Here is a 25,335-nt window from a genome sequence, read left to right as displayed (position 1 = left end):
TCATATGTATATACATACACACATATATGCATACAAACATACATACATACACAGATATATGTAATGCATGCCCACATTGCCATCCACAATAGAATGTCTTATTTCACTATTTCCTTTGTATTCATTATCTCTGTAAAGGAGAAGGCAAGTAATAAATATTTCAACATGAATTGATTTTTAAGGCACTATTTCCTTGATTGTAGGGATCTATACATGAAAAAAAAGCTTTATTTTAGTAGTGAGCAATGTTGCAATTTAGTGAGGAAAATAAGATATAAAGACAAATAATTTGATTTGAAATAAAATAATATATCATGTTGTCCTACAGAAAAAAAAAACCACCATCCCAAAAATTCATGACTAAAAAAATCATTTCTGATTTGATCAGGGAAGTTCCTGGAAGAAAATCTTCTTAGAAAAGGTGTGGGCAAAGTACAGTATGTGATCTGATATTTGATTTAGTAGCATGAAATGATATGTGGGACTACAGAGTCGAATAATGGAAGGAATTTTGTCCTAGAATTAGTGATCTGGATTCCAAATCTACTTACAAAGGGAAAAAATTATCTTCTTTTTAAAATTATTTTTTTGTGTACATGGTAATTGGAATTCAGTGAATTTCCCAGGATCGCACAGCTACTGTTAAGTGTCTGAGGACAGATTAGAAGTCAGGTCTTCCTGACTCCTGTACCAGTGTTTTATTTACTGCTGCCCCAGCAAAATACTGTCTTTATCCAGATAAAGATGCTATGGGCCCTGAATGCTGATTGAAGCACTTTTTTCACTTATTTTATTCTCTATTTTTTGCCCATTTGATCTGTTTTCTTCTTTCAAAACTGCGACTTACCTAGAAACATCTTGTATGTGATATCAGATGTATAAATTACGTCAAATTGTTTACCATCTTTGCCAGATGGAAGGGGTGACAGGAGGGAAAATTTGGAACTCAAAATCTTATAAAAATAAATGGTAAAAAAAATTTTGATACAATTGGGGAAAAGTAAAATACTATTTAAAAACACTTGCTTATTGAATGAAACGTTTATCTTTGATATTGACACTGACTGCTATATCATGAGATGTAAGAAGCATCAGGAAATGGTTCTTTACCTTCCTCCTAGTCATTTCTTCAAAACCCAGAAATAAGAAACTTCATATATGAGGACATGATACTATTTTTATTTCTTCTTTATGTAACCCACATCTACTAGACTTCTTTTTAAAACAGAGTGCTTTTTTACTAGTAAACTTCTCAGAGAATGTTTCTACCAGTTCAAGGACAATTGATGCTCCCTTCTCTCCCACTATAAGAGTAATCTGGGCTTTGGGAGGAAAAAAACATAAAATTGAGCCATAATTTTATTCTGCAAAGGGAGTTTAGATAAAAGACCCAGAATGGGGTGAAAGAATGGAATAAATGGCACAGATACTGAAATTTGGGACTAGAAAAATTTAATTTGAACCTGAATCTTATTACTTGTTATCTGATTTATCTTGGACAAAAAAATAACAGGTGCCAATAAATGTGAGATCTGCTATCACAGTAGCTAGGTTACAATACTAGCTAAGTCTAAATCTTATAAAGAAAAAACAAAACTTTTTCTTCATGCATTGGTCTATAGACAAGCATATTGACCATAATTGTAACACATGGCCAATTTCATTGCAGGTTATAAGATATTAGCATTATTAACTTCATTTTTACAGGTAAAAAGGTTGAAAATCACAGTGCTTAAATAATTGGCCAAGGGGAACAGCCAGTAAATAGTAGAGAAAGACAATACACCAAGTGTTCTCAACAAGGTTCAGGGTTTTTCTTTACAAAAATAGGCCTTCCTTCATACCCATCCTAGATTTTAAACCAAACCTTATTTTTTTCCTCTTTGCTTTACACAAGTTCTCTTTTGATCTTCATAATGCTCTTTGGAATTGATCAGTGCATTAAGAAATCGAAGGCCAGAGAGGTTCATTGATTTACTTAGGCTCATCCAACTAGTTGGTGTGACCTTTTCATTCAGAGTGTTAGTAGGTGCTAGCGCTGGCTTTCCAATTCTGAACTTTTGACTGTATAGTCAATGCTTGAGTCATCTTATCAGAGTTAACACTAATGAAACACTCATTGTATGATATTGGAACCACATTAGAGATATCTCATTCTTCCTTACCTCTTCACATGCTGTTTTAAAATTCCTTTAAATACGTAATTTACAATCACCCCTATACTTCCTATCCTTCCACCTGCTGGATACAAAGGCAGCATTTGTTTATCTGAGTGAATACTGTTTTACTAAACATCCCCTTAGAATATTGGAAGGTGAAATTATTCTCAATCTAATTTAAGGGTAAGGAAGGCCCAAGACTAGTCCAAGTTGCAGTTGTTTTAAGAGCCCAACAGGACCCAAATTCCACTTATCTTTTTGTCAATCTTCTCCTTACCTGTTTCAGCAGGAGGGAAAATAACAAAAAGCACCATAAACACAAGGTAGAGATTTCTCATCGTGAATTGACTCATCATGAACCTAGGAATTATAGAAAACATGATGAAAGGACAGTTTAGCAGAAGTTAGGACAAGCCAATAAAGACCAGTCCAGAATACACTGAACAATATGAAAGTTACCTGAGTTCAGGAAGTATTAGCTTCTGATTACCTGAAATCATTGAGAGAATCTTCCCAGGAGCCTGGAGTATCCTTTTATTTATTGGCCATAGATATTGACCAACAGAGTATTCAAATTTAAAAGGCAAGTGTTGCAATTCACAGTAAGATTCTTAATCAAGACAAAATAAATAACAATGTTATTTAACCTGAAGAGTGTCCAAGGCATGTAGCTCTATCTCTGGCTTTAAATCTAGTGCTATGGGGAGGACCAAGATGAATGTTTTGATAAAGCAATTACTTCTTGCAAAGATGGCTCAAGGCCAGAATTTCTCCTCCCAGAATTGTCTCAGCCAGGGTTCCTGGAGAGTCCATAAAGAATCTCATCCATCCACAAGCTGATAGTCAAATATTTTAAAAGTCTGATTTGAAAAATAGTAAGTTTTTACACACATATATTGTATCTAGGTTATATTGTAACACATCTAAAATGTATGGGATTGCCTGTCATAGGGGGAGGGAGTGGAGAGAGGGAGGGGATAATTTGGAAAAATGAATAAAAAAAAGAATAAAAAAAAGAAATGTGTATTAAAATTAATTAATTAAAAATAAAAAAAACATGTACAAAATAAAAAAAAAGAAAAGAAAAATAGGTTTGATTCTTAACCAGTTTAGGAAATCACAAACTGGATAGTAATCCCCAATAATAGCATAAAATGACTTCAAATAGACCTTGTTTCCCAATATTCAGCTTGCATTCAATTAGTAAGCAGAAATAATCAATAAGCAGCATTATGTACTGAATTAAAGTAGATAAGTAACATCATTTACTGAAAAGGACGGGAAAGCCCAGTAAAGAAAGAGGAGGAAAAGGCTTCTAGAGGACCATTTGGCTTGTAGGTGAATTTGTCATCAGAATGAGAAAACACTTCCTCTTCAATGGTAGCAAAGAAGAGGAGGTAAAGGAATATTTTTAGAATTGCTGAAGAAGTCTCTTTGATCAAAGAAAGACGGGTTGAAGTAATAATTAATAGAGTATTGTAAGTATCATTTTTATCAACTCATAATAAAAGTATTTACAACAGTTGAAGAAACCATCAGATTTTCTTTGTGCTTAGAATGATTTTTATGTTTATTTCTTCACAAAAATAATTTTATCTCCTCCCATTTTCAATTATCTGTAAGAAGTCAATGATCTACATTTCATGTTTTCCTCTGTAAGGGGCCTAGATATCATCACATATGATCTTCCTATATCTCTTCCATTCTCTCCTGAATGAGTCAAATCTTGACTGACTTTATTAAGAAGCACTAGTTAGTTTCAATAAAACATTATGTGATTCTATGTCAGAACTATTAAGTTGTAATTTTCACTTCCAAAAGTCCTTCTAGACCAATTTATCCCTTCTAAAATCATTCTCAATTTGGGAATCCTTTTCTCTTTGCTTCCTTTCTTGCCAGCCTTTCTGTTTTGCCTGATCGCCAAACTATTTCCAAAGTACAGTAATACCAAGGATGTCAGGTGGAAAGAATACTCTCTGGGTCCATGGATTCCAATTTTCCCCTCCACCTATTTGCATGGTATTTGCACATCCCTTCTCCTCTTTGATATTTTCTATTTTCTACTATAAAGTAAAAATTTAGAGCTCAAGAAATACTCTTTCAAGAATCTGTAGATAAATGCTAAATTATTCACATACCAGGTAAAAATTATATATGGAATTTTTTTATTGTTTTATTTTTTTCTAGTTATACATGTACATTAACCTTTTAATATAAAATGTTGGGAGAGAAAAATCAGAACAAAAGCAAACAAGTATTATAGAAAAAAAAAAGTGAATATAGCATGTGTTGATTTATATTCAATCTCCATACTTCTTTTTCTGGATAGAGATAGCAAAAATACACACTTTATTGGGATTCCTTTAGAGCACTGAACCACTTAGAAGAACTAAATCTGGTTCTTGATTAATCATTGAACAATCTTCTTGTTATTGTGTACAATGTATTGCTTGTTCTGCTTATTTTGTTCAGCATCAGTTTATGTAAATCTTTCCAGACCTTTCTAAAATCAGTGTGTTCATAATTTTTTGTAAAACTATAATATCCCATTACATTCATATAACATAACATATTCAACCATTTCCAAATTAATAGGTTTTCCAAACCTACTATTTTTCAAATCATTTTCCAATTTTTGGTTACCACAAAAAAAGTTGCTACAAACATTTTTGCATATATGGGTCTTTTTGCCTCCTTTATGTTTTCCTTGGGATACAGATATAGTTAGGGTATTCTGGAATCAAAGTGTATGCAAGATTATATAGTCTTTTGGGTATAGTTCTATATTTCTCTCAAGAATGGTTAGATCAGAGTGTGGGACTTCCGGCCAAGATGGTGGCGTGGAGGCAGACAGCTGCTTGAGCTCCTCGTTTTCTCTCAGAACTTACTTCATAACAAGCCTCTGACTTAATGCTTGAACCAGAAAGAAATCCACAAATAATCACCAAGAGAAGACATCCTTAAAAGTCGCCAGAAAAGGTCTGTGTTTGCTCGGGGGAGGGTCAATCAGACTGGGCTCAGACTGAGGTCAGGCAGCCAGAGCAAGACAGGCAGCTCACACAGCTCAGACCGGAGGGGGAGGGGTGTGATCTCTGCCCTTTCTGTGAAAGGGCTTTTGCCCCAGTGTGGATGCTCCGTCTTGGCAGCAAGCCAGGAGCAGCGGAGAGGGTGTAAACACCAGAGGTGAAGATTAAAACCCCAGAAAGCCAGTGTCTCTCAGAGCCCGGCCACCCCCAACCCCCACCTGGACTGACTCGGTGCGTTCTCGGAGCCTCAGAGTGCAGACTCAGTACAGTCATTGCTGTTCTGTTAGTGGCTCTCTGCTGCCCTACCCCCAGTCTGTAGAGGAAGCCCATTAATACCATCCAGCCCCATCACCCGCAAAACAGACCAATTGTTTCTCTTGTCAGTTTGTTTTCTTTGATTCCTACTCTGACAAAATGAACAAAAAATTCAAAAGGGCTCTAACCATTGACAGCTTCTATGTGGAGAGGGAGCAGACTTCAAATGCTGAGGAGACTAGGAACAGACTGTCCCCAGATGTATCCCCTGGGAGGGATATAAGCTGCTCCTCAATACAAAAGAACCTCATAGAGGAAGTCAAAAAGGCTCTCTCAAGAGAGCTGGAAGAGAAATGGGAAAAGGAAAGGGAAGCTTGGCAAGAGAGCCTGGAGAAGTCATCCCATGCATTCAAAGACAGAGTGGATAAAGAAATCAAATCATTGAGAAACAAGATTAGTGAGCTGAAAAAGGTAAACAACTCCAAGGAAAATAGGATTAATGAGCTGGAAAAAGAAAACAGCTCTCTAAAAAATAAAATGGATAAAATGGGAAAAAATTCCATAGAAGATAAAAACTCAATTGGACAATTACAAAGAGATATAAAAAAAGTGAGTGAAGAAAATACATCATTGAAAATTAGACTGGAACAAGTAGAAACGAATGACTCAAGGAGAAACCAAGAGGTAGTCAAGCAAAACCAGAGAAATGAAACAATTGAAAAGAATGTCAAGTAACTTACCAGAAAGACAACAGACCTGGAAAACAGATCCAGGAGAGACAATTTGAGAATAATCGGACTCCCTGAAAAATGGGAGGAAAAAAAGAGCTTGGACACCATTTTTGAGGAAATTATCAAAGAGAACTGCCCAGACATTCTGGAAACAGAGGGTAAAATAGACATTGAAAAAATTCATCGATCACCTACTGAAAGGGACCCTAAAATCAAAACGCCAAGAAATATAGTGACCAAGTTCAAGAACCATCAGACAAAGGAAAAGATATTGGAAGCTGCTAGAAAAAAGCAATTCAGATATGGATGATCCACAATAAGGATAACCCAGGATCTAGCAGCGTCCACATTAAAAGAACGCAGGGCCTGGAACATGATATTCCGAAAGGCTAAGGAACTTGGTATGCAGCCAAGAATAACTTACCCAGCAAAAATGAGCATCATTTTCCAGGGAAGAAGATGGACATTTAACAAAATAAATGAATTTCATCTATTTTTGATGAAAAAAACAGACCTACATAAAAGGTCTGATCTTCAAATACAGAACTCAAGAGATTTCTAAAAAGGTAAAAAGAAATCTTGAGAACTATACTTCTGTCAAAAAAATATGTAAAGAACATATGCACAATTTGTCTTAGAAACTTGAGGTGGAAAGGAGATTATATCATAAATAAGTGTAAAGTGGTGGTACTACATTTCATGAAGAGGCAAAGGTAACCTATTATATCTGAGAGAAAGAAAGGAGGGAGATGAACATAGCGTGTATCAATAGACATATTCGATTTATGGTGAAACTTCTTCCACTTCATTGAAAAGTGAAAGGGAAGGAGTAAGCTAAGGGGAAGGGAATACAGAAATTTTGAGGAAAAGGGATAAAATAAGGGGAGGATCTTTAAGGTGGGGGAGGGATCCTAAAAAGGGAGGGCTGTGAAAAGCAAGTGGTGTTCACCAGTTTAATACTGGGTAGGAGGGTAAAAGGGAAGAAAAGGGAAAAGCATAAGCAGGGGTTAATAGGATGGCAAGCAATATAGAATTAGTCCTTCTGACCATAAATGTGAATGGGACAAACTGCCTCATAAAGAGGAAGCAGTTAGCAGACTGGATTAAAAGTCAGAACCCTACTATATGTTGTTTACAGGAAACACACCTGAAACAGGGTGAGACATTCAAACTAAAAGTAAAAGGGTGGAGCAGAATCTATTATGCTTCAGGCAAAATCAAAAAAGCAGGAGTAGCCATCCTCATCTCAGATCAAGCAAGAACAAAAAATTGATCTAATTAAAAGAGATAAGGAAGGGCATTATATCCTGCTAAAGGGCAGCATCAATAATGAAGCAGTATCAATATTAAACATATATGCACCAAGTGGTGCAGCATCTAAATTCTTAAAAGAGAAATTAAGAGAGCTGCAAGAGGAAATAGATAGCAAAACTATAATAGCGGGAGATCTCAACCTTGCACTATCAGAATTAGATAAATCAAACCACAAAATAAATAAGAAAGAAGTCAAAGAGGTAAATAGAATACTAGAAAAGTTTGATATGATAGATCTTTGGTGAAAGCTAAATGGAGATAGAAAGGAATATACTTTCTTCTCAGCAGTTCATGGAACCTATACAAAAATTGATCATATACTAGGGCATAAAAACTTCAAAATCAAATGCAGTAAGGCAGAAATAGTAAATGCATCCTTTTCAGACCATAATGCAATCAAAATAACATTTAATAAAAAGCCAGGGGAAAATAGACCAAAAAATAATTGAAAACTAAATAATCTTATACTAAAGAATGATTGGGTAAAACGGCAAATCATAGACATAATTAATAACTTCAACCAATAAAATGACAATAATGAGACATCATACCAAAATGTGTGGGATACGGCCAAAGCAGTAATAAGGGGAAGTTTTATATCTCTACAGGCCTACTTGCATAAAATAGAGAAAGAGAGGGCCAACGAATTGGGCTTACAACTAAAATTGCTAGAAAAGGAATAAATTAAAAACCCCCAGACAAATACAAAACTTGAAATTCAAAAAATAAAAGGTGAGACTAATAAAATTGAAAGTAAAAAAACTATTGAATTAATTAATAAAACTAAGAGTTGGTTTTATGAAAAAACCAACAAAATAGACAAACCCTTAGTAAACCTGTTTAAAAAAAGGAAAGAGAAAAAGCAAATTGAGAGTCTTGAAAATGAAAAGGGTGAACTCACCACTAATGAAGAGGAAATTAGAACAATAGTTAGGAGCTACTTTGCTCAACTTTATGCCGATAAATTCGATAACTTAAATGAAATGGAAGAATATCTTCAAAAATATAGCTTGCCCAGATTAACAGAGGAAGAAGTAAGTAGTCTAAATAGTCCCATCTCAGAAAAAGAAATAGACCAAGCTATTAACCAACTTCCTAAGAAAAAGTCCCCAGGACCAGGTGGATTTACAGGTGAATTCTACCAAATATTTAAAGAAAAATTAGCCCCAATGTTATATAAACTATTTTAAAAAATAGGAGACGGAGTCCTACCAAACTCCTTTTTTGACACAGACATGGTACTGTTACCTAAACCAGGCAAGTTGAAAACAGGGAAAGAAAACTATAGACCAATCTCCTTAATGAATATTGATGCTAAAATCTTAAATAAGATATTAGCAAATAGACTTCAGAAAATCATCCCCAGGATAATACACTATGACCAAGTGGGATTTATACCAGGAATGCAGGGCTGGTTGTATATTAGGAAAACTATTAGTATAATTGACCAAATTAATAAAAACCATATGATCATCTCAATAGATGCAGAAAAAGCATTTGATAAAATCCAACATCCATTCCTACTAAAAACGCTAGAGTATAGGAATAAATGGACTATTCCTTAAAATAATAAAGAGCATATATTTAAAACCTTCAGTAAACATCATATGTAATGGTGATAAACTAGAACCTTTCCCTGTAAGATCAGGAGTGAAACAAGGTTGCTCACTATCACCATTACTATTCAATATACTACTAGAAACTCTAGCCTCGGCAATAAGAGCCGAGAAAGAGATTCAAGGAATTAGAGTAGGAAATGAAGAAATCAAATTATCACTTTTCGCAGATGACATGATGGTATACTTAGAGAACCCCAAAGACACTGCTAAAAAGCTATTAGAAATAATTCAGAATTTTAGCAAAGTCGCAGGATACAAAATAAATCCACATAAATCCTCAGGATTTTTATACATTACCAACACAATCCAACAGCAAGAGATACAAAGAGAAATTCCATTCAAAATAACAGTCGATAGTATAAAATATTTGGGAATATATCTACCAAAGGAGAGTCAGGAATTATATGAGCAAAATTACAAAACACTTGCCACAAAAATAAAGTCAGATTTAAATAATTGGAAAGACATTCAGTGTTCTTGGATAGGCCAAGCGAATATAATAAAGATGACAATACTCCCCAAACTAATCTATTTATTTAGTGCTATACCAATCAGACTCCCAAGAACCTATTTTAATGACCTAGAAAAAATAACAACAAAATTCATATGGAAGAATAAAAGGTCGAGAATTGCAAGGGAACTAATGAAAAAAAAGTCAGAGGAAGGTGGTCTAAGTGTACCTGATTTAAAGCTATATTATAAAGCAACAGTCACCAAAACCATTTGGTATTGGCTAAGAAATAGACTAGTTGATCAGTGGCATAGGTTAGGTTCACAGGGCAAGATAGTGAATAAAAAGAGCAATCTAATCTTTGACAAACCCAAAGATCCCAAATTTTGGGATAAGAATTCATTATTTGACAAAAACTGCTGGGGAAACTGGAAATTAGTATGGCAGAAACTAGGCATGGACCCACATTTAACACCACATACTAAGATTAGATCAAAATGGGTCCAAGATTTAGGCATAAAGAATGAAATCATAAATAAATTGGAGGAACATGGGATGGTTTACCTCTCAGACTTGTGGAGGAGGAAGGAGTTTGTGTCCAAGGGAGAACTAGAGACTATTATTGATCACAAAATAGAAAATTTTGATGACACCAAATTAAAAAGTTTCTGCACAAACAAAACTAATGCAAACAAGATTAGAAGGGAAGTAACAAATTGGGAAAAAATTTTTACAGTTAAAGGTTCTGATAAAGGCCTCATCTCCAAAATATACAGAGAATTGACTTTAATTTATAAGAAATCAAGCCATTCTCCAATTGATAAATGGTCAAAGGATATGAACAGACAATTTTCAGATGATGAAATTAAAACTTATTTCCACTCATATGAAAGAGTGTTCCAAATCACTATTGATCAGAGAAATGCAAATTAAGACAACTCTGAGGTATCATTACACACCTGTCAGATTGGCTAAGATGACAGGAACAAATAACGATGAATGTTGGAGGGGCTGTGGGAAAACTGGGACACTGATGCATTGTTGTGGAGTTGTGAAAGAATCCAGCCATTCTGGAGAGCAATCTGGAATTATGTCCAAAAAGTTATCAAAATGTGCATACCCTTTGACCTAGCCATACTACTACTGGGCTTATACCCCAAGGAACTACTAAAGAGGGGAAAGGGACCTGTATGTGCCAAAATGTTTGTGGCAGCCCTTTTCGTAGTGGCTAGAAGCTGGAAGATGAATGGATGTCCATCAATTGGAGAATAGTTGGGTAAACTATGGTATATGAATGTTATGGAATATTATTGTTCTATAAGAAATGACCAGCAGGATAAATACAGAGAGGCTTGGAGAGACTTACATCAACTGATGCTGAGTGAAACGAGCAGAACCATAAGATCATTATGCACTTCAACAATGATACTGTACGAGGATGTATGCTGATGGAAGTGGATTTCTTCAACATAGAGAAGAGCTAATCCAATTCCAATTGATTAATGATGGACAGAACCAGCTACATCCAGAAAAGGAACACTGGGAAATGAGTGTAAACTGTTATTTTTACCTTCTGAATCCAATTCTTCCTGTGCAACAAAAAATTCGGTTCTACACATATATATTGTATCTAGAATATACTGTAATATATTTAACATATATAAGACTGCTTGCCATCTGGGGGAGGGGGTTGGGGGAAGAAGGGAAAAAATCTGAATAGAAGTAAGTGCAAGGGATAATGTTGTAAAAAATTACCCATGCATATGTACTGTCAAAAAATGTTATAATTATAAAATAAAATTAAAATTAAAAAAAAAGAATGGTTAGATCATTTCACAAATCCACTAACAATGAATTAATATCCCAGCTTTCCCACATCTCCTCCAACACATATCATTAACTTTTCTTGTCATTTAATCAATCTGAGAGGTATGAAGTGGTATTTCAGAGTTGTTTTAATTTATATTTCTTTAATCAATAGTGATTTCATAATACAATAGATGGCTTTAATTTCACCATCTGAAAACTGTCTGATCATATTCTTTAACCATTTGTCAATTGGGGAATGACTTGTCCTTTTATGAATTTGACAAAATTCTTTATGAATTTTAGAAATGAGGTCTTTCCATGTCCATTGGTCATGTGATCACAAGAGCTATTTATACCTAGAGAGAGGACTGGGGTGATTGAATGTAGATCACAAGATAATATTTTCACTTTTTTTGCTGTTGTTTGCTTACATTTTGTTTCCTTTATCATTTTTTCCTTTTTGATTTGAGTTTTCTTGTGCAACATGATAATTGTGGAAACATGAATAGCAGAATTGCATATTTTTTTAACATACATTGAATTACTTGCTATCCAGGAGAGAGGGTGGTGAGAACAGAACGAGAACAAGATTTGGAACACAAGGTTTTGCAAGGTTAAATGGTGAAAATTAACAATAAATATGTTTTGAAAATGAAGAGCTTTAATAAATAAAATTTGAAAATTCAAATAAAGTAGACGTTTATTAGAAATATTGATTGTAAAAATTATCCCCCAGCTTTACTCTTCCCTTTTAATTTTTTTTTTTATGTTGGTTTCATTTGTGCAAAACCTTTTAAAATTTAATGTCATAATTTTTCTATTTTTACTATTCATAATGTTCTTTAATTTTTCTTTGGTCATAAATTCCCCTTTTCCAAGGATCTGATTGATATAGTATTTCTTCTTCTCCTTTTTTGCTTATGTTATGGCTGTTTATGCCCAAACCTTGGAGCCATTTTGATCTTATTTTGATAAGGGATATGAGATGTAGACTATGCCAAGTTCCTGACATCATTTTCTAGTTTTTCCAGAAATTTCTGTGAAATAATGAGTTCTTATATCAGAATGTGGAGTAAAAATTTTTGTCAAAAACTAGACTATCGTAATTTATTTTTGAGTCATCTTTATCTACCCTATTCCACTGATCCAGCACTCTTTTTCTCAACCAGTATCAAAGAGTTTTGAGAACTGCTGCTTTGTAACAGAGTCTTAGGTCTGATACTGCTAAGCCACCATCCTTTGTATTTTTTTTTCATCACTGCCCTTGAGATTCTTGTCCTTTTGTTCTTCTAGATGAGTTTTGTTATTATTTTTTTCTAGTTCCATAAAATAGGTTTTTTTTGGCACTTTGATTGGTATGGCACTGAACAAGTAGATCAAGAATTGCGACTTTTATTATATAAAGGTAGGCTACACATGAGCAACTGACATATTTCCAGTTGTTTAGGTCTTACTTTTATTCATGTGAGAATTGTTTTGTAGTTATGTTCATATAGCTATTGGGTTTGTTTTAGCAGGTAGGCACCTAAATATTTTATTTTATCTATTGTTTTTTTAAGTGGGATTTTTCTTTCTACTTTTACTGCTGGGCTTTATCAGTAACATACAGAAATGGTAATGATTTGGGGGTGGGTTTATATTATTTCATACAACTTTGCTAAAGCTGTAATTGTTTCCATTAGGTTTTTTGTCATTGTCTAGTATTCTCTAAATATATCATCATATCATCCACAACAAGTGATAATTTTACCTTCTCATTGAATATTCTCATTTCTTTAATTTCATTTTCTTTTCTTATTGATAAAGGCAACATTTCTACTACAAAACTGAATATTAGTGGTGATAATGGGCACCCTTAGTTTCCATAGTATTGGAATTAATTGGTCTTTAAATTTTTAGTAGAATTAATTTGTAAATGCATTGGCCTTGTAAATATTTTTTTTACAAAGTGATTATTGGCTTCTTCAATTTTTTTTCTAAAATAAGACATTTATATAGTTTATTTTCTCTTCTGTTAATAAGCCAATTTATATTTTTTTGTAAATACACATCCATTTTGATTAGATTATCAGACTTGCTGGCATACAGTTGGGCAAAATGGCTCCTAATTATTGCTTTAATTTCTTTTTCATTCATATAAGTTCACCTTTTTTATTTTTTATTCTGGTCAGTTGCTTTATTTTTCTTTCCTTTTTCTAATCAAATTTTTTTTCATTAAACCAACTCTTGATTTTATTAATTAGTTCAAAAGTTTTCTTAGTTTCAATTTAATTTTCAGAATTGCAAATTTGGCATTTTTTGTTTCCTTTTTTTACTTTATTTTTTATTACTTTTATAATTATAACTTTTTTGACAGTACATATGCATAGGTAATTTTTTATAACATTATCACTTGCACTCACTTCTATTCCGAATTTTCCCCTCCTTTCCTCCACCCCCTCCCCTAGATGTCAGGCAGTCCCATAAATGTTAAATGTGCTATATAGTATATCCAAGATACAATATATGTGTGCAGAACTGAATTTCTTGTTGCACAGGAAGAATTGGATTCAGAAGGCAAAAATAACCTGGGAAGAAAAACAAAACTACAAACAGTTTACACTCATTTCCCAGTATTCCTTCTCTGGGTGTAGCTGATTCTGTCCATCATTGATCATTGGGACTGAATTAGATTTTCTCTTTGTTGAAAATATCCACTTCCATCAGAATACATCCCCATACAGTATTGTTGTTGAAGTGTATAATGATCTCTTGGTTCTGCTCATTTCACTCAGCATCCGTTCATATAAATCTCTCCAAGCCTCTCTGTGTTCATCCTGCTGGTCATTTCTTACAGAACAATAATATTCCATAACATTCAAATACCATAATTTACCCAACCATTCATTTTCCAATTTCTAGCCACTACAAAAAAGCTGCCACAAACATTTTGGCACATACAGGTCCCTTTCCCTTCTTTAGTATTTCTTTGGGATATAAGCCCAGTGGTAGCACTGCTGGATCAAAGGGTATGCACAGTTTGATAACTTTTTGGGCATAATTCCAGATTGCTCTCCAGAATGGCTGGATTCTTTCACAACTCCACCAACAATGCATCAGTGTCCCAGTTTTTCCACATCCCCTCCAACATTCATCATTATTTTTTCCTGTCATCTTAGCCAATCTGACAGATGTGTAGTGGTATCTCAGAATTGTCTTAATTTGCATTTCTCTGATCAATAGTTTTTTGGAACACTCTTCCATATGAGTGGAAATAGTTTCAATTTCATCATCTGAAAACTGTCTGTTCATATCCTTTGACCATTTAAATTGGAGAATGGCTTGATTTTTTATAAATTAGAGTCAGTTCTCTATATATTTTGGAAATAAGACCTTTATCAGAACATTTAACTGTAAAAAATATGTTCAAAGTTTGTTATTTCCCTTCTAATCTTGTTTGCATTAGTTTTTTTTTGTTTGTTTTTTGTACAAAAGCTTTTTAATTTGATGTAATCAAAATTTTCTATTTTGTGATCAATAATGATCTCTAGTTCTCCCTTGGTCACAAATTCCTTCCTCCTCCACAAGTCTGAGAGGTAAACCATCCTATGATCCTCTAATTTATTTATGATCTCCTTCTTTATGCCTAAATCCTGGATCCATTTTGATCATATCTTGGTATGTGGTGTTAAGTGTGGGTCTATGCCTAATTTGTGCCATACTAATTTCCAGTTTTCCCACAAGTTTCTGTCAAATAATGAGTTCTTATCCCAAAAGTTGGGATCTTTGGTTTTCTCAAACACTAGATTGCTCTAGTTGTTCAATATTTTGTCCTGTGAACCTAACCTATTTCACTGATCAACTAGTCTATTTCTTAGCCAATACCAAATGGTTTTGGTGACTGCTGCTTTATAATATAATTTTAGATTAGGTATAGCTAGGCCACATTCTTTTGATTTTTTTTTCATTAATTCCCTTGAAATTCCCTTGATCTTTTGTTCTTCCATATGAATTTTGTTGTTATTTTTTTCTAGGTCATTAAAATAGTTTCTTGGGAGTCTGATTGGTATGGCACTAAATAAATAGATTAGTTTAGGGAGTATTGTCATCTTTATTATATTCTCTTGGCCTATTCAAGAGCACTTAATGTCTTTCCAATTATTTAAATCTGACATTATATTTTTGGCAAGTGTCAAATTTGGTATTTAATTGGGGATCCTTAATTCATTCTTTTTGTAGCTTTTTTAGATCCATTCATCTCCTTTTTCTCTATTTTGTTCATACAGCTATTTAGATATATTAAATTTCCCCTAAGAATGCTTTGGGTGCATCCCATTGATTTTGGTATGTTGTTTCATGGTTTTCATTCTCTTGGATGAATTTATCAATTATTCCCATAATTTGTTGTCTGACCCATTCATTCTTTAGAATTGAATTAGTGTTTAGATTTAAGCTATTCCTCATTCCTACATGAGGAAGGAATCCCATAAGTTAGTTATCTATAGAAAGATGACACCTTTCCAACCAAATATCACTTTCACATTGAAGCCATATAGCAAAAGGAAAAATAAAATGATTTAACCAAACCGAGCACACAGAAGTCAGAGAAAGAAAACATATGGGATGATATACTAGATAATATGCAGAGTAATTGAGCCTTCTTTTCAAGAGCATAGTAACTTTGTTCAGACAAGTCCCAGTTCTTACCCAAGAGAAAATTCTTCAGTCTTTAGTGTAGCAAATTGGGATGAGGAACATCACAATTCTACATCTAGAGTTCTTTCTACATCTTTTCCCCTTCATGAACCAGAAGGGAGGGTGGAATTCCAAACATCCTTTCTTAATTGTAAAAGCCAGGCTTTTAGTCAAGTTTTTCTCCAGTTTTCACCAACTCTACTTGTATCTCACAAAGTGAAGAATCAATGTATACTACATACCCACTTATGAGTTCAGTATCAATGGAAACCTTAAGGCAAGAGTTATATTAGAATTCCTTTCTTAGATGGAATGACAAATACTATCTTCAAACTAAAACAAAGATCTTTTCTATGAAATCCTTTACATGCAGCTAACTATGCTGAATCTTATACTTTTAATGATGTTATAGTCTTGGATAGATTGTTTAAACTTCTTAAATCTGATTTTCCTCATTTCTGAAACAAGAGTAAATAATCTATAAAAAGCTCTCCTAATGCTTAATTCTTTGATCTTAGGCAACAGAATGCAATGAAGAATTTTTGGCAAAGTGAGCTATTGCTGAGGTGGAAAAAAATAAAAAACAATTGACAAAATTTAGCTCAAGGGAATGGAGGTTTCTAGTGGGGACATGGCTAAAAGGAACATTCACAGAATGCTCTAGATTAGAATGTCCAAGAAAGCTCCAGATGGAAGGTCTGAGAGAGGCTATGTTTTTGTTTTTTTATCTTTTCTGGGTGTTAAGTAGTCCCAATTCTTCATTAAACTAACACCCCCAAATCTGGGAAACTGGAGATATAGGTTTTCCTATACAAGCAAGCAGGAGAGATTACGTACTGAAATATATGATGACCTGATATAGACATATCAAAGAACAAAATAAATTAGCAGTGGAACGAATACATTATCTTGTCATCTCCCATCTCTTTGGTTACATCTGAAACCAAGAAACACAATGTTCAGAATTTTCCCTATCTGTGAGATGTCTACAAGTTTTATATTCACACATTTCTTTATCAGGAATGTACCCTCTGTAAAAATAATCATTGCGCTCTGTGTGGTGGTTATTGTTTGTCACAGATAAAGATCTGCTTGTGGACATTTCTGTTGATTAGAGTGGGGCATCTTTTTGAATTGCACAAAATAAATGGTGATTCATTGATTTTAAAAACCTGTTTTGATTTCAGCTTCTGTCCTTTGCTTCTCATCTCTAAAATATAATAATACAGTGGACAGAGAGCTGTGTTCAGGGACAGAAAACTCTGGGTTGAAGTCCTATCTGTGATACAAACTTCGTTATTGATTCCTGTCAAATCATCTTAACTCTCTGTGTCCCAGGCAGCTCAAGATGTCCAAATGTCACCATTTTCCACCAAACTCTTCTCTACCTTCTACATTCTCTGTTAGTGGAAAAGACATCCTTCTAAAAGTCTCCTTGTCAACCTCAAACTCACCCTGGACTCCTTGCTATTTCTTTTCCCCAATATTGAATGTGTTGTCATTGCCTATGAATTTCACCTGTGAAACATCCTCCATTTTATGACCAACCCTTGTGCCAGTGACATTGGCCTTCTGGCTATTCCACAAATGTGACATTTTCTCCTGTGATCCTCCATGCCTAGGACATTTTCTCTCCTCCATTTTGCCTACTGATCTCCTTATCTTCTTTTAAGCCTTAAATAAAATTTCTTCTTTTTCTGAAAGATTTCTCTGGTCATTTTTAATTTGTTATTATTATAAACAGCATTCAGTTTTTTAAATTATTTCATATTTATCCTGTATGTGGTTCATGTATATATATACATGTATGTATATATACATGTATACATATATATATATGTATGTATGCATGTATGTATATATATATGCATATATTTGTTTTTACGTGGTCTTCCCCTATAAGATTAGAAACTTTGTGGTGAGGGATTGTATTTTACCTCTTTTTTGTATCCCCAGTATTTATCCTAGTACCTAATACTAATAATAATGTTAAGAGACTCTTATTGAATGTTTAATAAATGATTACATCCACAAAATAACAGTTCCTCATGTTAAACTTTAACAAGTTATTATATCCTCCAGGTAATTATCATTGAGATAAAGACAAACATTGAAAAAAGGAATCCAACACAGGTTTAGACAGAGGACAAGCAAAACTGAGTGTTCTTGCTGGAAGAAAGTCGTGAGAAAAATAAGAGTAGTGGGATGGGAATAATATGTGTTTCTTGGTGATTCTCATTCTCTAGAGAACTTCAAGGAAATAATGTCTTTTCTTTATTTCTATTCAATTGTTTCTCAAATGATTTCAGCTATTGTTAATATACATTCTGTAACTTATAGCCTATACAATGACTGGGAGGAATAGACTGGAAGATTTCTTCAAATTTCAGAGTTAGAACATTACTCAGGACTTCTGACTGCAATGCAGTATCTTTATCTGGGATTCCAGATTGCATCTTTCACAGTACCAAACTAAATATAAGTTTGTATAGCTTTGTATGTCTAAATATTGCATCCAAATTAATAGAACAAAAGCCCCTTTAAAACTGAGGCTGTTTAATATTTTTCTCTAATATCTAGCTCATTGCCTGCCACTAAATCAGGTTTTCTTGAATGATATATGTAAAGAGCAATTTCCAACATAATTGTCTAGAGAAGGTATAGACAAGAAGGAATACTTATGCTTGCATACTCAAACTTGTTCAGCCATTCCCAAATTGATGAGCATCCCCTCAATTTCCAATTCTTTGTTATCATGCCAAAAACAAAACAAAAACCTGATATTTTTGTACATATTGCTCCTTCTGCCTTTTTCTTTGACCTTTTTAGGATATAGACATAGTAGTGGTATTGCTTGATCAAAGAATACATAGTTTCATAGCTCTTTGTGCATTGTTCTCCAAAATGTTTAAACCAGTTCACTATTCTACTGACACTTCATTAATTTAATCTTTCCCTCTTATCTCTCTAGAATTTTTATCATTTCTGATATATATGAGATGGTATGTCACTTTTATTTTATTTTACCTTTCTCTAATAAATAGCAATATGGAACATTTTAATTTAACTATATACATAGCTTTGAATTTATTCCCCTGAAATGTGCCTGTTCATAAACTTTCCACTTATTTTATGCTTTTTATAAATTTGATTTAGTTCCTTATATATTTGAGAAAGGAAGCCTTTATCAGAGAAATTAGCTGTTTTGATATTATTTCTTTGTCTTTTCTAGGTTTTAAGAAAAATATCTTTCAGGGGCAGCTAGGTGGCGCAGTAGATAGAGCACCAGCCCTGAATTCAGGAGGACCGGAATTCAAATCTGATCACAGACACTTAACACTTCCTAGCTGTGTGATGTGTGACCCTGGGCAAGTCACTTAACCCCAGCCTCAAAAAAAAAAAAAAAATCTTTTGTTTTCTTTTTTTAGTGTAGTTTATTTATTTATTATTTAATTTATTTTTTTAATTTTAGAAATATAAAATTTTTGACAGTTTATCTGCATGAGTAATTTTTTAATAACATTATCCCTTGTATTCATTTTTCCAAATTTTCCCCTCCCTCCCTCTACTCCCTCCCTTAGATGACAGGCAATCCCATACATTTTACATGTGTTATAGTATAACCTAGATACAATATATGTGTGTAAATCCAATTTTCTTGTTGCATGTTAAGTATTAGATTTCAAAAGTATTAAGTAACCTGGGTAGATAGACAGTAGTGCTAACAATTTACATTGACTTCGCAGTGTTCCTTCTCTGGGTGTAGTTGTTTCTGTCCATCATTGATCAACTAGAAGTGAGTTGGATCTTCTTTATATTGAAGATATCCACTTCCATCAGAATACATCTTCATACAACATTGAAGTGTACAGCGATCTTCTGGTTCTGTTCATTTCACGCAGCATCAGTTCATGTAAGTCTTTCCAAACCTTTCTGAATTCATCCTGCTGGTCATTTCTTACAGAGCAGTAATATTCCATAACCTTCATATACCATAATTTATCCAACCATTCTCCAATTGATGGACATCCATTCATTTTCCAGTTTCTAGCCACTACAAAAAGAGCTGCCACATACATTTTGGCACATACAGGTCCCTTTCCACTCTTTAGTATTTCTTTGGAATATAAGCCCAGTAATAGCACTGCTGGATCAAAGGGTATGCACAGTTTGATAACTTTTTGGGCATAGTTCCAAATTGCTCTCCAGAATGGCCAGATTCTTTCACAACTCCACCAACAATACATCAGTGTGCCAGTTTTCCCACATCCCCTCCAACATTCATCATTATTTTTTCCTGTCATCTTAGCCAATCTGACAGGTGTGTAGTGGTATCTCAGAGTTGTCTTAATTTGCATTTCTCTGATCAGTAGTGATTTGGAACACTCTTCCATATGAGTGGAAATAGTTTCAATTTCATCATCTGAGAATTGTCTGTTCATATCCTTTGACCATTTATCAATTGGAGAATGGTTTGATTTCTTATAAATTAGGGTCAGTTCTCTATATATTTTGGAAATGAGACCTTTGTCAGAAGCTTTAACTGTAAAAATATTTTCCCAATTTGTTACTTCCCTTCTAATCTTGTTTGCATTAGTATTGTTTGTACAAAAACTTTTTAGTTTGATGTAATCAAAATCTTCTATTTTGTGATCGATAATGATCTCTGGTTCTCCTCTGGTCATAAATTCCTTCCTCCTCCACAGGTCTGAGAGGTAAACTATCCTATGATCCTCTAATCTATTTATGATCTCATTCTTTATGCCTAAATCATGGACCCATTTTGATCTTATATGGTGGAAAAATATCTTTCTCTGAGTATCTCATTCAATTAGGTCTATTTTTGCTTTTTATTTGTCTGAGAGTAAGATTGCCACTGCTGCCCTCTTTCCATCAAATGAAGCTTCATTGAATCTGTTCTAACCATCCATTTTCAACTCTATATGTCTGTTTCAAGTATGCCTCCCATGGACAATATATTGTTTGATTTTAATTTTCAATCCATTATTCTATCTACCTCCATTAGGGGATGGGATGGTTAATTTCCTTTGTATCACAATTATGAATATTTCTCTCCTTCCTATTTTCCTGTTGATCTTTTTTTTTTAATTTTGTTCCTCCTCAAAATTCTGTGATTCTCCTGACCACTGCCTCTGTCAAATAATATATCTTTCTTATTGCAGCAACAATATTGTACTATAGTAAATAATCTGCTTTATTCTAGAGTATATTTGCAATCACACAAGAGAAGTATTCCTTCTCATCCACCAATCTGTATGTAAGCCATCTATAATCCCCTTTACCTCCTATCTCCTTAATATATGAAATATATCTCTATACCTACAATATCTATAATCCCCTTTTCCTCCTATCTCCCTAATATATGAAATATATCTCTATATCCAACTGAGTCAAAAATGAAAAATATATATATATAAACAAAAACTGCCATCATCAGTAATAAGAAAGCATTTGCAGCATTTCTTCATAGTACACAGAGCAAATAAAGACACACCATTTCTTTTACTAATGTATATTATATTTATAAGGGTGCTTTTTGAGCAAAAATATATGAAAGATAATTGGAGTTTATAAGCAATGGCAGAAGACTGAATTTTTCACTATGTTTCTATAGCAATGGGTAACTTAGAGAACAATGGGTAAATAATAAAGGAAATAATTAAGATAAGAGAACTTTGTGAATGCCTATCAAGTCCCAGGAACTCTGGTAGACATTTCACAAATAGTGAAGTGATTATTTCACAGAGTAACACTAGCAGCAAGTTCAGTGTGAAGGTGAAGGAAGAAAAGGCTTCCTACAGAAGCTGGGATTAGAGCTGATTCTTAAAACAATCTAGGAGACAGAAGTGAGAAGAGGGGTGAGCATTTCAGGCATGTGGAGGAAGTAATAGAAAATGGATGATATCCAAGGATAATGTTTCAATTAAAATAGTTCTGGTAATTTTGGAATGAACAAATTCAGGTAAATGATTAGACTGGAATCAATATGATAGAAGACTAGAAAAGAGAATGAGAGGAGAGAAAATGCATGCACATTACTCAGTGATGGCAAAGGAGGCATTTAAATGCTTTTTGATTGATTGACTGATGGATTATTCTTGAGTTCAGATCATGTCCCCTCAGCAAGTTCTCATCCTTTCTGATGGCTCAAAGATTCACCTCTTGCAACCAAACATTTTCTTAGGTAGTGATCATTTTATTTATTAGACTGAGGACTAGCTAAGGAGACTCTCTTCCTTTGAAACATTTCAAATGTGGGAATTCTGTGTGAGCTAAATGTTTCAAATATGGGAATTCTGTGTGTGCTAATGTCATACTAGTGGCTACCAATGGCCTTATTTCTTCGTGATCTTTAGATCATGCCCCTTACCTCAGTGGAGGTCCTTCAAATCGAATTCTTCCCTTGCAAAAAAATGTTGCTGAGATGAGAAGGAATGCTTCTCCTCTGGGAACTGCAAATTTACTCTAAAACAAAGCAAAGAAATTACTATAGTATAATATTGTTGCTGCATAAGAAAAAATATATTCTAATGTATATATATATATACATTCATTGACATAAATATATATAAATAAGTGTTTGTGATTATGTTTTTTTCTTAATAATCTTACCCATACTCTTCATGCTTCAGGGTTTCCTCTCTCCAATCCATCTTCTAAAGAGCTGTCGAAAGAATATTCTTGAAACATGGATGACCATATCCCTTCTCTGCTGAAAAACCTTCAGGGTTTCTCCACATATTGACTCATACTTAAGTTCCTTTGCCTGGCATTTAAGGTCTTCCATTACTAGGCCCCTAAAGACTTTTCCAATCTTATTTTACACAATTGTACTACATGAATTCTACATGAATACAGTAACTTAGATAACTATCTGTCCTTAAAATTAGTTGTGTACCATCCCTCTTTATGCATTTACACAGGAGGTTTCTCATGTCTATAACAATCCCTTACCTCTTACCTTTACCTGTCACAATCTTTTAGCTCAAAGGCACCTACTCTATCATATCTTCCTATTGTTGCCTAGTTATTAATTCTCTCTCCCAATTTAGAAAAAAGAGCATTGGTCTTGGGAACTTGAATTGAAGTCTCTCCCCTGACACATAATTGCATTTTAACCTAGGCAAGTCAAGACAACTCTCTAAATTCTGAAAAAGCTCCTCACTAAAACTTCCACACTGAGGCAATTAGAGGTTCTATTCATATATAATATATAAATATTGATACGTGTGTACCTATTAGATTGTACTTTTCTATCTCCTTTGTGTGGATTCCTATCCAGACAAATCTTCCAAAAGTAGATTTCCACAGTACTCTATCCTGAACCCTTTTATCTTCTTATTCTATAGTATTTATAATGGTAATGTTATCAGGTCCCATGTATTTAATTCTTGATTCTTTGTTGATCGTTCCCAAATTGACCTATTCAGCCCTAACTTTCTGTTTCCCTCCAGTCACCCATCTTAAACTATTATTCAGACATCTCAACCTGGATATCCAGTAGACATCTCAAATTCAACAAGGATAAATTCATTCTCTCTCCATCTGCCCAACCCAATTTGGTATTGCACAGATTACCACTCTCATTCCAATGTCCTCAGCTCCCTCCTATATCTCATAACCCCATATTCAACGTATGGGGAATATATTGATTTTTGCCTTTTCAACATCTCTAAGATTTATTCTAGATATCTTTTTGATACTACTACCATGCTATTTCAGACACTTATCGCCTAATGATTTCACCATCATATAATGGGTTTGCCAGTTGCCCCAAGTGTCTTCCCCATTCCAATCCTTCAGTCAAACATCAAAGTGATTTTGTTAAAGCATACCATGCTCTGACCATGTCACTACCTTTATCATTAAATCCTAGTATTCATGATCACATCCACAAATATAATTTTGTGGTTTTGCTGTTCAAAACCCTTTAAAATCTCACCTCTCTCTCCTACTTTTCCAGTTTCTTTATATCTTAATTCTTTTTGATCCAGTGAAACTAATCTGTATGCTATTCAATGAATAAAACACTCCATCGCTCCTTTCTAGGCATTTTCTCCCATGTGTGGAGTACTCTTCTTCATTATCTCTGCCTTCTGGATTTCAAGGCTTCTTTAATATGAAAATTAAAATTCTGTCCTCCACAAGTAACTTTACCCAACTTCTCTTAATCCTAGTGACTTTTCTCTGATAATTACCTATTTCAACTGCATATAATTTGTTTGTATATTGTTTTCTGTATTATTCTATGAGATCTTTGAGGGAATAGATGTTTTGCTTCATTTTTATACAGTAATGGTTAGCAGAGTGTCTGGCACATGATAGATACTTAATAGATGACTCCACACACAAATATATAAATATTTCATTATATGTTCTTCATGTACTTGCATACATAGAATGAAAGCATCTCAAAGGCAGGGACCAATTAATGCTTGCTTTGTTATCCCTAACTCTTCAACCAGTACCTGATACTTGGAAGTCACTGAATATCTTTTTACTAAAATAAATTAATACAAAAATATAAGAAAATATGAAGACAGAAAAAAAATTAAACACTGTAATAAAAACAACAATAATAGAAACAAGAAAATTAGAACAGAAAGTGACATGGAAAGTAATTGCATCTATTCTCATTTAAAGGAATTTTCATTTTCATAAATAGTTGCTTTTTTGTACAACAGGGGCAGAAAAAAGGAGTTTGCTGTGAAAAAAGAAACTTATATTTGACAACTTAAGAGAAACCCCCTCAGATAAATATGCTGACATATTAGAAAGGAATACCAGGGCAAAAGCACTTAATTATGACTATAATGCTGCCTATATTATATCATTGTCCATCAGCTCACACACATATACACACACACACACACACACACACACACATATATATGTGTGTATTATATATATATATATATATATATATATATATATATATATGTGTGTGTGTGTGTGTGTGTGTGTGTATATATATATATGTTTTGAGGATTTCACTTGTTTCTCAGAACTGCAAAAAAAAATTTTTTTAATAATTCCAAGAAGGGGCTGGGAAGTTGGGAAAATCACACACTGATTATGTTAAACCTCATGGTGCTAGATTTTCACAGACATTTAATGTGACAGAATTAGGTAGATTTAACAATCCTTACTTTATTTTATTTGACAGATTAATAGTCACCCAGAGAATTTGATACATAGTATTTGAAGCTATGTCAAAAGTCTAAGGAAAAAATGAGAAAACATCTTCCATCTGAAGAGAGAAAATAGTGACAGAGA

The 25,335-nt window shown here is 33.7% G+C and overlaps 1 long non-coding RNA gene across 1 annotated transcript in view; it reads left to right on the top strand.

Moving 5' to 3' along the window:
* Positions 1–25,335, top strand: part of LOC141555230 (uncharacterized) — a 41,217-nt gene extending 15,882 nt beyond the window's left edge. Inside the window, exon 5 of the long non-coding RNA XR_012486104.1 lies at positions 25,226–25,335. This is a non-coding gene — a long non-coding RNA (uncharacterized LOC141555230). The remainder of the gene's footprint in view (positions 1–25,225) is intronic.

Source organism: Sminthopsis crassicaudata, chromosome 2 (assembly GCF_048593235.1).
Source record: "Sminthopsis crassicaudata isolate SCR6 chromosome 2, ASM4859323v1, whole genome shotgun sequence".
Lineage (NCBI taxonomy): Eukaryota > Metazoa > Chordata > Mammalia > Dasyuromorphia > Dasyuridae > Sminthopsis > Sminthopsis crassicaudata.
This window is presented reverse-complemented; position numbering and strand designations above follow the sequence as displayed.